This window comes from Perissodus microlepis, chromosome 19 (genome assembly GCF_051167445.1).
Source record: "Perissodus microlepis isolate ML-2025 ecotype Zambia chromosome 19, ASM5116744v1, whole genome shotgun sequence".
Classification (NCBI taxonomy): domain Eukaryota; kingdom Metazoa; phylum Chordata; class Actinopteri; order Cichliformes; family Cichlidae; genus Perissodus; species Perissodus microlepis.
The window spans coordinates 18568869-18580844 of NC_140479.1; positions in this window are offsets into that span (position 1 = coordinate 18568869).

Below are 11976 nucleotides of genomic sequence, written 5' to 3' on the forward strand. Positions count from 1 at the left end.
AAGGCATGTGAAATGAGACACTTTGAGAGCTGTGTCCCAGAGCTGTGTGATGACACATCCTGAATAAAAACTATCTGTATTTCGGATTGTCAGGATAATCAGCTTGCCTCTGAGCCTGCCAGTTAGTACCTGGCAAAGCTCCTGTGTAAAACCACAACAGGGGTTTGTGCATACTTGATGTTGACGGTTTGAACTTCCATCTGCAGCGCTCTAGAAACCTGCCGTTTTGTTAACGGTCACAGCTTATCTACTACGAGGCTTTGCATAACGAGATGGAACAGTGCTTTCCCACGCTGCTTTACATGTATTTATATCAAAGGTAATTGTTTGAAATGAAAGTGTGGAGGAGCTATCATGAGTCCCTGTAATGTAGTTAAAAGTGCAGCGTTAACCACCGAAGATAAGGTGTTATTACCAAACACTCAAGTGAGCTATTATTGAATTATTACAGTATGTGAAACTCTGATTCAGAGGTGGTAGGAGGGTTACAAACAACATAAACAACCTCACGGCTACAAAGCCTTCTTGTGAACTTGCAGACAATCCGATTTAAGCAATGTACTGTGTCAGTGTAAGCACGGGTGAAACGTGCTTTCATAACCAGGCAACATTCAAGCACAACGGATCTAGGCCCGGGGTCAAAGGAGAAGCTGCCAAGATGAAGAAATGTTCCAACGCCCTGCTTATTTTTGCGCAAACTGTTTTCCATATTCAAACTCACATTGTTTGCACTATAAATAAGCAATTTATAACATCCTGCATTTTAGTATATCAGATAGTAAGCACATGTTTGAAACAAGTGGTGAAGGATTTTCTTTTCCTTTACTTTTAGTTCGTTTCGAACACTTCCACTACTATATTATGGAGGTCAGAAATCACATTTATTATTAACTCTGGTTACTTTTCATTTTGAAAGACCAATAATCTTAAGACACAATGGATTGTTAATGTTTAAACCATCGGTTTCCCAGTCCTTTGAGCTTATAATCCTTTACAAAAGAGATCGAATGTTGTTGAGTGTTGAGTGCTTTTCCTTGTAAACTTCTCAAATACCTTCAGAAAAGAGATATCATTAATCATAATCCCACAACAAAGCAAGCACCAGAGAAAAATAATGTCAAATTTTTCTCATATGTCTTCAATGAATCATCTTGCATTAATCCCTGACTGTGCATGTTTGAAAAGGACTCAGGCCTTTTCTTTAAAAAGAGCATTTATTTGACTACTGAACCTAATTACAGTTTCAGTGTTGGTTGTTCCTTGATTTTTAATGTTTGTTTTTCTGCAGAATAGGGACTTTTGTAAGTAAGTCAAATTGACTGCAGGAGCTTCTATAGTGTAGCGAAACATTGTTGCATTGTTTTAATTATATACTGTGAAAGATATTAAAACCACCCTACCTTAATTTTCCTGCTCTCCGTTTGTGTAGTTTCTCTATGTCCGGGGCAATTAACAGCAGCTCTGCTCTCCAGGTACGAAGTGGAGCATGAATTATGGTAATAGCTGCTGGCAAGAAGGAAAATGGGAGCAGTTATTAAAATGAATGCTGTTGCTTCTCATGTGGGCCGAGGATGTGGCTGTGTTTGGATGCACATTCAACATATATCCCCTCCTCTACTTCAGAAGCTTTGGTGTGTATGCTTCTTTATTTTTCGTGCGCTTACATGTGTCATCCCTGCTTAATCTCAAGTCTAGCTTTGTTTCCACTTGGCCTTTTCAAATCCAGCTTTTTGGGCACCGATCAGAGTGTCTTAGCTGTCCAACACAACCGATGCCAGTTTCCCCCACTCCAGCAGGCCCAAGGGCCCCAGTCTGCGTTGTGTCTTAGTATGTTCCGCTAAGTTTCAAACAGACGCCACATTGTGCCGGAGCCCGGGTTCTTCCTTGCTCTCGACTTTGAAGTGGGAATTCTTGCACTTAGGACGTCGTACCATCATAGTTTGGTTTTGATGGCATCCAACTGGAGAGTCTGGCTCTGTTGTGTTTGCTCCTTTTGAACTACACTACAGTTTTCCACCTACCAAACATGACCTTCGACACTCATTTGGCCACCTAAGATGGAGTAGAGATGGCTCGCTCTCGCTATGCCAGTTAGCAGTGACATTTTTCATTTTCATCTCAACAAATAACTACAAAAATATGGTGACTAAAAAGGCTTTTGTGTCATTTTTGCTTATGAGTCAAGCACATGCTTTGTGTCGGTGTAACATGCAACTTAAAGTGAAATATTTCAGGATGTGCTTCATGAACTGCCACAGAATTTGGCAGTCCTATGAAAATGCGAGACCTTCCAGGAATTCTGTCATATTGGATTTGTTTTTTAAGTTAGCTTATGTAGCTGATGTGTCCTCTTAGTCTACTGTTCTCCTTGACTGTTTCCCCGAAGCTCAGATGAGCTTTATCAGTTGCAAAGGGTAAAAAAACAAACAATGTTATAACCAAATACTCTTTAACCAGTTCCTCTATCACTGATGAATAATATATTTATTGTGAATCCTTTATCATGGGGAATGAGGAAGAAGCAAATCTGAGCAAACTCTAGCAAATTTGAATGTGGCATGGATGATGTTATCACACAGGCTGGTTTTAGTCTTTCAGAAACTGCTGATCTGCTGGGATAACTGCAAAGTGAGAGAAAAACAACTGTAACCAATGTTTACAACTAAGATATGAAGTAAAGCATCTCTGAATGCACGGCAAGCCAGACCTTAACAAAGGTGGGTTCCAGCAGCAGAAGACCACAGTGGATGCTACTCCTTTCAGCAAAGGCTGCAGTTTAGATGGGATCACCAAAAATTGGGGAATTGAAGATTGGAAAAATGTCGCTTGGTTTGATGAGTTTGATTTCCACTGCAACATTCAGATGTTAGAGTTAGTGTTTGGCATAAACAGCGTGAAAGCATGGATCCATCATGTTTCAGGTTCAAGGTTCAGGCTACTGGCGGTGGATCCATCTTCTGATGCCTGCTTCCAGCAGGATAAGACGCCACATCACAAAGCTCAGACCACCTCAAACTGGTTTCATTAATATGACGGATGAGTTCACTGTACTAAAACAGCCACGAGATTTCAGTTCAGTAGAGCAGCTTTGGGATGTGGTGGAACAGGTTTCTGTGCACTTGCACAAACATCCCACTCACTTTTCTCCCTTTATGTTATGAAAGACCAACAGCAGCACCGTGAATGTGCACGCATACAGGTACAAGCAAACTGCCACTTCGACATTACAACTTAACTGTATTTAACGGCAACACTATCTTCTCAACTGTCTGTTTACACTAATTACAGCTGGGGTGCAGATACGCGTATGTGGCCGTGCACATTATTTTCTTATTCAAACAATCTAAGATAAGAATCTAACAGTATTACTTATCCCCCACAGAGGTGATGCAGATGCTTTTTGTTGCATAAGCCTCTTGGGTCATACTCCTCCTCTCATGTTTTCCAACTGTGGAATGACTCGCCCGTAGAGGCAAGCGTTTGTGTTTTCCATGTGGCGCTTCCAAGCCGCTGGCAGTGGTTTTGGCAAAGTTTGACACAGGCCTCTTGAGGAACTCCAGGATACTATTAGGCTGAGTGACTGTGGCTATAACTGTGTGTCTATTTGTATGTATGTGTGTGTTTGGGTCTCTGCTATGTTGGATCATTGCCGCTGTACCACTCGGCACCCATGACCTGATTTTATTTTTGTCACCCAGGTGTAGAAACAACTAACTAGCTTTTGATATACTGTACAAATATATTTGTTACTGCAGCTGTGGGTACATTATATGCACAGCACGAGGGCAGCTACCTGCATTTAAAGTACTGCTCTTAAGTTTCATGTCGAGACACTTAAACTCTGCATGAAAATTTAACTTTTATGTTTTTTATGCTACTTTAGGTTTCCACTGCACTACATTATAATGTAGTGGAAACGTCTGAGAAATGTCAAACCTTTTTTCTTTGAGCTACTTTTAAAAGGTGAAGCTGTGTTTTATAGAAATCACATAGAAATCACACTTGCCTTATGAAAATCTTAATAAGTTTGTATTTTCTTAAATTCAGATTATACATGAAAATATAAAAATAATGTCTTTTGAAGCCTGATAAACAGAATCATCAAAGAAAAAGAAAAAAATCTCTCTTAGATTTTTTCACGTGACCAACAGGAAGAGCATGAAAGATCACAGGCTGTACGTAAAGAATAGATGTAGCCACCGTGACATCCTCCACTGGTTTGTGGTCTGGTGTTTCATATGACAATGGCAAAGCTTTTTGTTTTTTAAGCATGTGACCATATTTGGATAAGAAGAACTTGACAGATAGTGCTCTTTGTGATACTAAATATGGTAGCTGATTCTTATCTGACACTAGAACCTTAATTCTGGCTTTTTGTTGTCTGGTAAAAATAAAAGAATGATTTTATTATTAGTAAAGATTAACTCGCACCTTTAAACCTCATAAAGGCCTAAAGTTAGTGGGTCAAGTCAGCTAGTTTAAGTCAGCGGTCTCCAACCTTTTTTGCGCCACGGACCGGTTTATGCCCGACAATATTTTCACGGACCGGCCTTTAAGGTGTCGCGGATAAATACAACAAAATAAAACTAGTACCGGTACCGAAAAAAAGAAGATTTATTCATAACACACGTGAAAAGACCCAGGAAAACCGAGTTAACGATAAAAACGATAACAAAATAACGCTGAAAACCGATAAAAACCCTGAAAACCATACATTTCACACCTGAGCCTCAACTTTTGCGGCCCGGTACCAAACGACTCACGGACCGGTACCGGTCCGAGGCCCGGGGGTTGGGGACCGCTGGTTTAAGTCACTGAACTGGATCACTCGACCTTGTGTGCGGTGTTGGTGCTTTTTGGTAGCATTTTTAAATGAAACATTTTACAAATAATATAACCTGCTCTCATTAACTGCACTAAAACCCATCCAAGACGTCTTTGCTCCAAGTTTCGTGAATGAAATTGTTTTGTTTTGTTTTAGCATTAATTAGCAGATATTTACGTCGCTAAGCAAGCTTGTCTTTTACTGCCTTTGAAAATCTAAGGCTACATTGACTGTGTCCATCTTTTATGTACAGTCTATGATAAAAAAAGAAAAACGAAAATTCACCGTTGCAAACGTTGTACATGAACGGCACAGTTACCTATGGAGACCAAAGCTGCTTTTATTCCAGTGTGTAAGCATATTTATTTCTGCTCTAAAGTCTTAACATGGCACTGATTGGGATATGTAGGAGTGAGCGCTGCAGCTCTGCTCTGTTTTCACTCAGTATTGAAACTATATAGGAGCATGCCTGAGGCCCAAATACGGCTATTACTGTATGTTGTGTATATGAGCCACTGGCATTGGAGCTGCTCTGCAGGAGGCTACAGTGCGGCCGCTGTTTATGCAGGTGTGCTGCAGTATGACGTGTGATTATGAAATATGCTGGACATTCATTGCCCTTGTTTGTTCAACCATTTACTGTGATCAGAAAAGCCCCCATTTGAGAGTAAAGGAAAACAGTGTGATTTCCGGCATGGGTCAATTTTGTGGTTTAGCCTCCAACCACTCCTGCACCGCCAGAACCCCCCTTCACCTTCTCAAGTTGGGGAAGGGGAACGCAGAGGGGCACAGTCAGCGTTTATTTATGGAGCTGCTTTGATGTGCAGACTGACAGCTGATATTTCCAAGGTACAATGTTAAACTGTGGGCGACCCACTGAACTCTGCGGAGAGCCACCTGTGAGCTATGCTGCTTGGTTATTCCTCCTCTCGCGGCCGTGGAGATGTGGGGAGGAAGCTTGTACTGTACTGCTGGCATCAGGCCACAGTTGAGCTGTCAGAACAAATGTTCATCACAGGAGAAGACAACTTTATCTGACACACTTTGCTGTAGCGCTGCAGGGCATAATGTAATTAGCGCCCTATGGTTTTAGACTTTGTTGTAGAACTCTTTATGATAACTTCAATATTTACTTAATTAACTATTAATAGGTTGGCAGTATGCACTAGGATAGCAATTAATACAGTAAAAAAAGACTTATGTTTTCAGCTTAATTAGAATTAAAAAACATTTATCAATTATGTTTATACCTCCTGTAAATGAGTAACAGGGGGTTAAAGTAGAGGGTGAAAAATGGTCGTACATGTTTACCCAGCTACCAAAAACATCAAGCACCAAAAAAGTTTAATTTGGCCGAAGTAAAAACAGCATCTGGTCAATTTTCTCGTGTTGATTTTGGCCCAAACTGCAGCTTGGTTTTTGTAGTCTTAATGTGGTCCTCAGCTCGCATGTTCCTCTCATGGGAGCTTCTCCTTCTTCTTGCACGCTCCTCGCTTGCCTCCCACCTCCCCCAATGCATTTTATGAAGCAGTTAAGTTATTTTACATCATGTCTACTCTCCCAAACAACTCTCCCCCTTTCTACAAATCTCTCTTGTCATTATGAAAATAGTCCTAAGCTGAAGCTTTGCACGCCAGCATCTGGCAATAGAATGGCCCTCTGTGGGCCACGACTTGGGTACTGTATGGCTGCGAGTGTGTGCAGAAGTGTGATTTTTGAAGGAACAGGAGAAGGTGGATGAGTGATTGCTCGCAGGTGACTGCTGTACAAAGTGCTCGATAGAAGCCGTTTTCAGGGTGACAGGTGAAGTTTCCAGTGTCGGGTGTAATTATGACAAATGGCCGAGGTCACAGCTCAGATGTCCTTTTGAAAGCTTCATGCGGGAACTATTCAGCATTAGGAAAGAAAAAAAAAAACAGATGTTACACATGCCTTCCAGTCACATCTGTAAAGATCAGCATTTAAAAAGCTACATTTCTCTGTCATTTTATAAAGCTACTTTTACTTTGCTTTGCATCACAGACATTAAGAACAAATTTAAACAACACAGTTATTATACAGACACCTTAAGAAAATTGCAAAATAAAACTCAGAAGAATAAACAAGGGAATGAAAGCATAATGAAAAATACAAAATCAAATTAAACACAATTTTTATTATGATTAAATTTTCAAAGAAGGCACAGTAGTTGACAAACTACACATTATTATAGTAAGATTGGAATCCAGTCAAAAGGAAAGCTCAGCATGACTGAGTAGGCTTGTCACATAGTTAGCGGCAGAAAGTCCCATCCACTGACACTAAAATCGTTCTGCTTAAGTCTCCTAAATTCATATGACAGCAGCCTAAACACAACTATAATAAATGATAGCAGCTGTTGTTCAGCTGCTTCTCAAATATATTTTTATTGTATGACAATTCTATAGCTATGTTAATGGACTTAATGCTCCTGTGAGTATGGTAACATTTGCTCCACAGACAGGCTGATCCTCCACTTTTTTTTGAGGAAAAACAAAAAAGACCAAATCAAATTCTTTGTGATCTCTTCTAGTTACCAGATGATTTCCACTCGTAGCCGTGTCTGGTCCCAAACTCCACTGCAGGTCCCAAAGTCAAATGATCACTGCGGCGTTACTGAAAGTAGAAAACCTGTCTGGTGTAACACTCAAGTTTAACATCCAGGCATCCATGAAAACAGAATTTATGAAATTTAACGGAGTTAGAAGTTAGCAGAGAGTTAGCTTCCATGACGATGACGTTTCTATCTTCTCACTGAGGGCTTTCTGGAACAAATTAAGACGTACAGATCTGCTATCATTTCCGACATAAATGAAGACAGGAAAGTAAACAGCAGTGATGCTTGTGGGGTTACTGAAGTTTGGCTAGCTGGTATATAATGATGTGCTACGTGATCGCTAGCGACATAGCTGTGTTAACATAATATAAACAGTGAAGCTGGAGGATGAATGCTGACTTTTTTCCACTCGATAAAAGGAGGGTTCCTGATGGTTAGGGACAAATGCAGTTACATGGCAGGATGCTGTAAATGGACCAAACAGTCAGGAGAACAACTGCAATATAAGGTTAGTCATTAATATACTGCTGCATGGGCTGGGCTGTAGTTACATCATAAGGTTTTAAAAACTGAGCTTTAAAATGAACAGTGGTAATAAAAACCGAGACAGGCCGACAGTGATCACTGACTGTTTTTAGGGGCTTGTTGAGATCACGTAGAACAAGATACAAAGCATTAAAACATGTTAAAAACACAACAGCCTTATTAAACGCAGAGTAGTTTGGGCCCAGAAGCAGGGTTCATCACGTCATCACTTAAAGACCGGAAAGAGGAGTATGATAAAACTTCCCTTGGCGCCCTTGCCCTGTGTCCTCACCTAAAGAAAAGTGTTTCTGACACAGAAAAAAAACACCCTGTATAAGTCAAATTTTGGGGGTTTTGTCTCAAAATATAAGACAAATATAAGAGAAAATAACAAAAAATTTAGAAAACAGAGACCTGTTTCCATATGTACTAATGACTCAGTCACAAGCCGCAGCTTACACCAACTACAACATGAAATTAACTTGTAATTTGTAGTTGTTTGTGACAAAAAAAACAACAGGGTAAGAAAAAAACAGGGTATGCTCATTGACTAATGTTTCATCACAAGATATCAGCCAATGAGCACACAGAGTTCCCGTATAACAGTGAAAACACTCACAAAGTGTGTAACTCGGACCCAAATGCAGACTCTGCAGGCAGAGTGAACAAAAAGCACACCTTTATTGGTCCAAAAATCAATGTTCATGAAAAAAAGAAGAGACATGCAAGAGTAATGCTGAAAAACACATCAGGAGGATGAACATTGAAGATAGGACTGTTTGTACACATGAAGGTAATTTGGAGAGGCGGACACAGCAGAGTAACACGATACAGGTGATAATAATCAAATACAATGAGATGATAAGGGAAGTAAAACTAAACACAAGATGCTAGAGACAAGTAACTAAGACTAAGTAATGAGAGGCCATACGCACATGCACACAGAAGCTCAACACTAAGGGAGACAAAGAGAGCACATGCTAAAAACAAACTATAACTAAGCATTGGAATCCTAACAGGAAATAATAAACTACAAGATAAACCTGAAGTACGTTCACAACAACAAACTTACAGACCATGATTAAAAAAAAACCCCTCCAAAATACAAGCACTTGGCACTGGCACCAAAACTGGCACTTCCTTAACCTACTGGTGATGCAACTGTGGCTACATCCATCATTTATATACAGGTTATGTGAGCACCTTAGATGTGTAGATCTGCTGTGCAGCACATTAATACTTTGGTCCACAGCATGCATCTTTAGAGTAAGCCCCAATTTCTCCACTGCTGTAATGACTTTTAACTTTTTCCCCCATATTTTCCCTCTTTAATCCAAAGTTAGTATATATAGTTGTTAATATGGTGTCATTATAGTTATATATATATAGAGCATATAGCAGTCATGTCTGCTTATCATTACGTATTACCTAAAATTGGGCACTTCTGGCTTTATAAAAGTGATGTTTACTCTCAAATACAGAGTGATGTCTCTTCATCTCGGCTATTTAAAGGGCCAGGTCCTCTAAATTTTTAGCGCCGACTATAAAGTTATAAAGCTGCCAGGCTTCTAGTGACACAAAAACCTCTCATGAAGTTCATTCCTCTCCACAACCCATATTAATAATTTTTTTTAAAAACGTCATGCTGCTTTTTCCAAGTATTCATTTGAACATAAGGAGTGTAGATACGTAGCCAACTAATGGAAATAACATAACGTTGTGGCTTGGCTTTCCTCCTGTTCAGTTTTATGAGTCACCAGCCTGCACTGATACACACAAGATGCAGAAGATGGCTGTGGCATACGTGCTGGCTCTTCCCCTGTCTTCTCCTGTTCCATTGCAAAGGATTGCATTAGGTTAAAGGCTGATGTGGTCATAGGGCTATATGTTATTATACCATAATATATATTTTACATATTATACATGCTTATTTTCCTTATTCACTAACACGAAGTGTTCAGTTTGACATACGAATTAAAAGTTTTGGGAGAGTTACAGCCTTTGGCAGGTTAACTGAAATGCATATCTAGTGCTCAGAACTTTAAAAGAAGAAAAAAAGCTGTAATACCGCAAAAAGCATTCAAATGTACTTGAAAAAAATATTGACCTTATTTTAGGATTGATATTTCATCTATTATACAGTCGTGAAAAACAAAGTTTTCCCAGGATTCTTTGCAGTCCTGTAAAAACTGAGCACTCTCTTATTGCTTCCATAGGAAATAAGAGAGTAAGTAGCAGTCAGCTGCTAGAGCTACTGAACATCAGCAAGCGTGACCTCCGTCATGAAGGCAGATGTTTTGCTAGTTTGCTAGCCTGAAACACACCCGAATGGCTCATTCTTACCAGGAGAGGCAGTCCCAGAAAACTGGCCCTTTGCAAGGTCATACCATGCAATGCTCAGAGAAAATGCAAAAAATAGTAGTTACCATTAACATTTATAGCACGATCGGAAAATAATGGATAAGTATTTCATGTTTGGAAAAAGTCTCTCTAAAAAGATCATGCCAGCATTGTTTATGTTTGCAAAGATGCATCTGAACCCCACCACCCCACCAAAAAAAAACCAACAAAAAAACAAGAGACTTCTGAAACAATGTACTTTGGACAGATATGGCCAAAGTGGAAATGTTTAGCCATTGAACAGCCCCATAATTAAAGAGAAAACCAAACACAGCATATCAGCAAAAATGCCTCAAACCAACTGTGAAGCACAATAAAACAAAAAGGATTGAGGTGTTGCAATGTCCCAGTCAAAGTCCAGACCTCATTCTAACTGAAATGCTGTGGTGGAACCATAAGAGAGCTGCGCATAAACGAATGCCTACAACTCTCAATGAATTCAGCAGTGTTGTAAAGAAGAATCAGCCAAAATTCCTCAACAAGGATGTGAGAGACTGATGAAGTCATATAGAAAATGATTACTTCAAGTTACTGCTGCTAAAGGTGGTTCTTAAATCCTGGGGTGGAGGTTTTTTACAGTCCTGTGAAAAAACGTTCTTTTTTTACATGACTATAAAGTACCACTAAATCTCCAAGCTCACAGGAGACAGAAACAACCGAGGCATGATCTGACCTGTTATTGAGCACGTGTCTTTTTCTTTCCTAGACTAATGCCAGTTCCTAATAGTCTTTAATTCTCATCCATCATCTTGGCATGCCCTACCCTCCATCAAGCTCACTGGCTCAGATCCAGTGGCCAGACAGTAGACGGTCGTTGTGATGTAACAGTGGGAACTTTACCTGAGGCTCCTTTTTTGTTTCTACTGAGCTGTTTTTGACCATTGTGAGTCAGCATGCTTTACGCTAGTGATTGATATCACACAAGCACACACACACCCTTCAACCTTTCATTACCGCTCACAGGGATCTTTTAATGTTTGCTCAGGCTGTTCTGACTTGTCAATCAAACGAGCAAAGAGGCACGCACACATACACAGACCTTTCGAGTGAACTAGATGGAAAATAGGTTAGGAGAACTGGAATTACAGGTTTGGGGGTTTTCTGCAGTAGCAGTGTGCTGTGTGAATGGCCGTGCAAAGGCAGAGTGAGTAACCAGGTCTGTCTCATTGTTTGTGAGTTCATCACTGACCTCATTCCCTTAATTTCCCTGGAAAACAACATGGTCAGGATCACATGGAGCCAAGATTACCAGGTCTAGACAATGACTGGGAAACCAGCGAGGCTAAGTGGTAATGCTGATTGCAAGGAATCCTGTTGTCATGTCAGCCACAAATTTTGAGGAAGGAAATTCAGAGGAAAACAAACTCAAAGTGAAAAATATGGCAGTGAGGAATATCCCATATTAATGTATTTTTTCCAGTCCTTCATCTTAGCCACAAAAGATGATGTGGTTGTGTTTCTTTTAGGTTTCTACCATAATATTTGATAATGTTTCCAAAACAAATCCAATGAAAACCATTTTTTCCCACCCCCAAACCAAAAGGGCGACGATTCTGTAGTGCCTTTGTTCTGTGTTTGGGCAGAAGCCTTTTTATTATTTTCCCACTCTAATTTAGCACATTAGCATGCATGCTAATAAGCACTACACCCA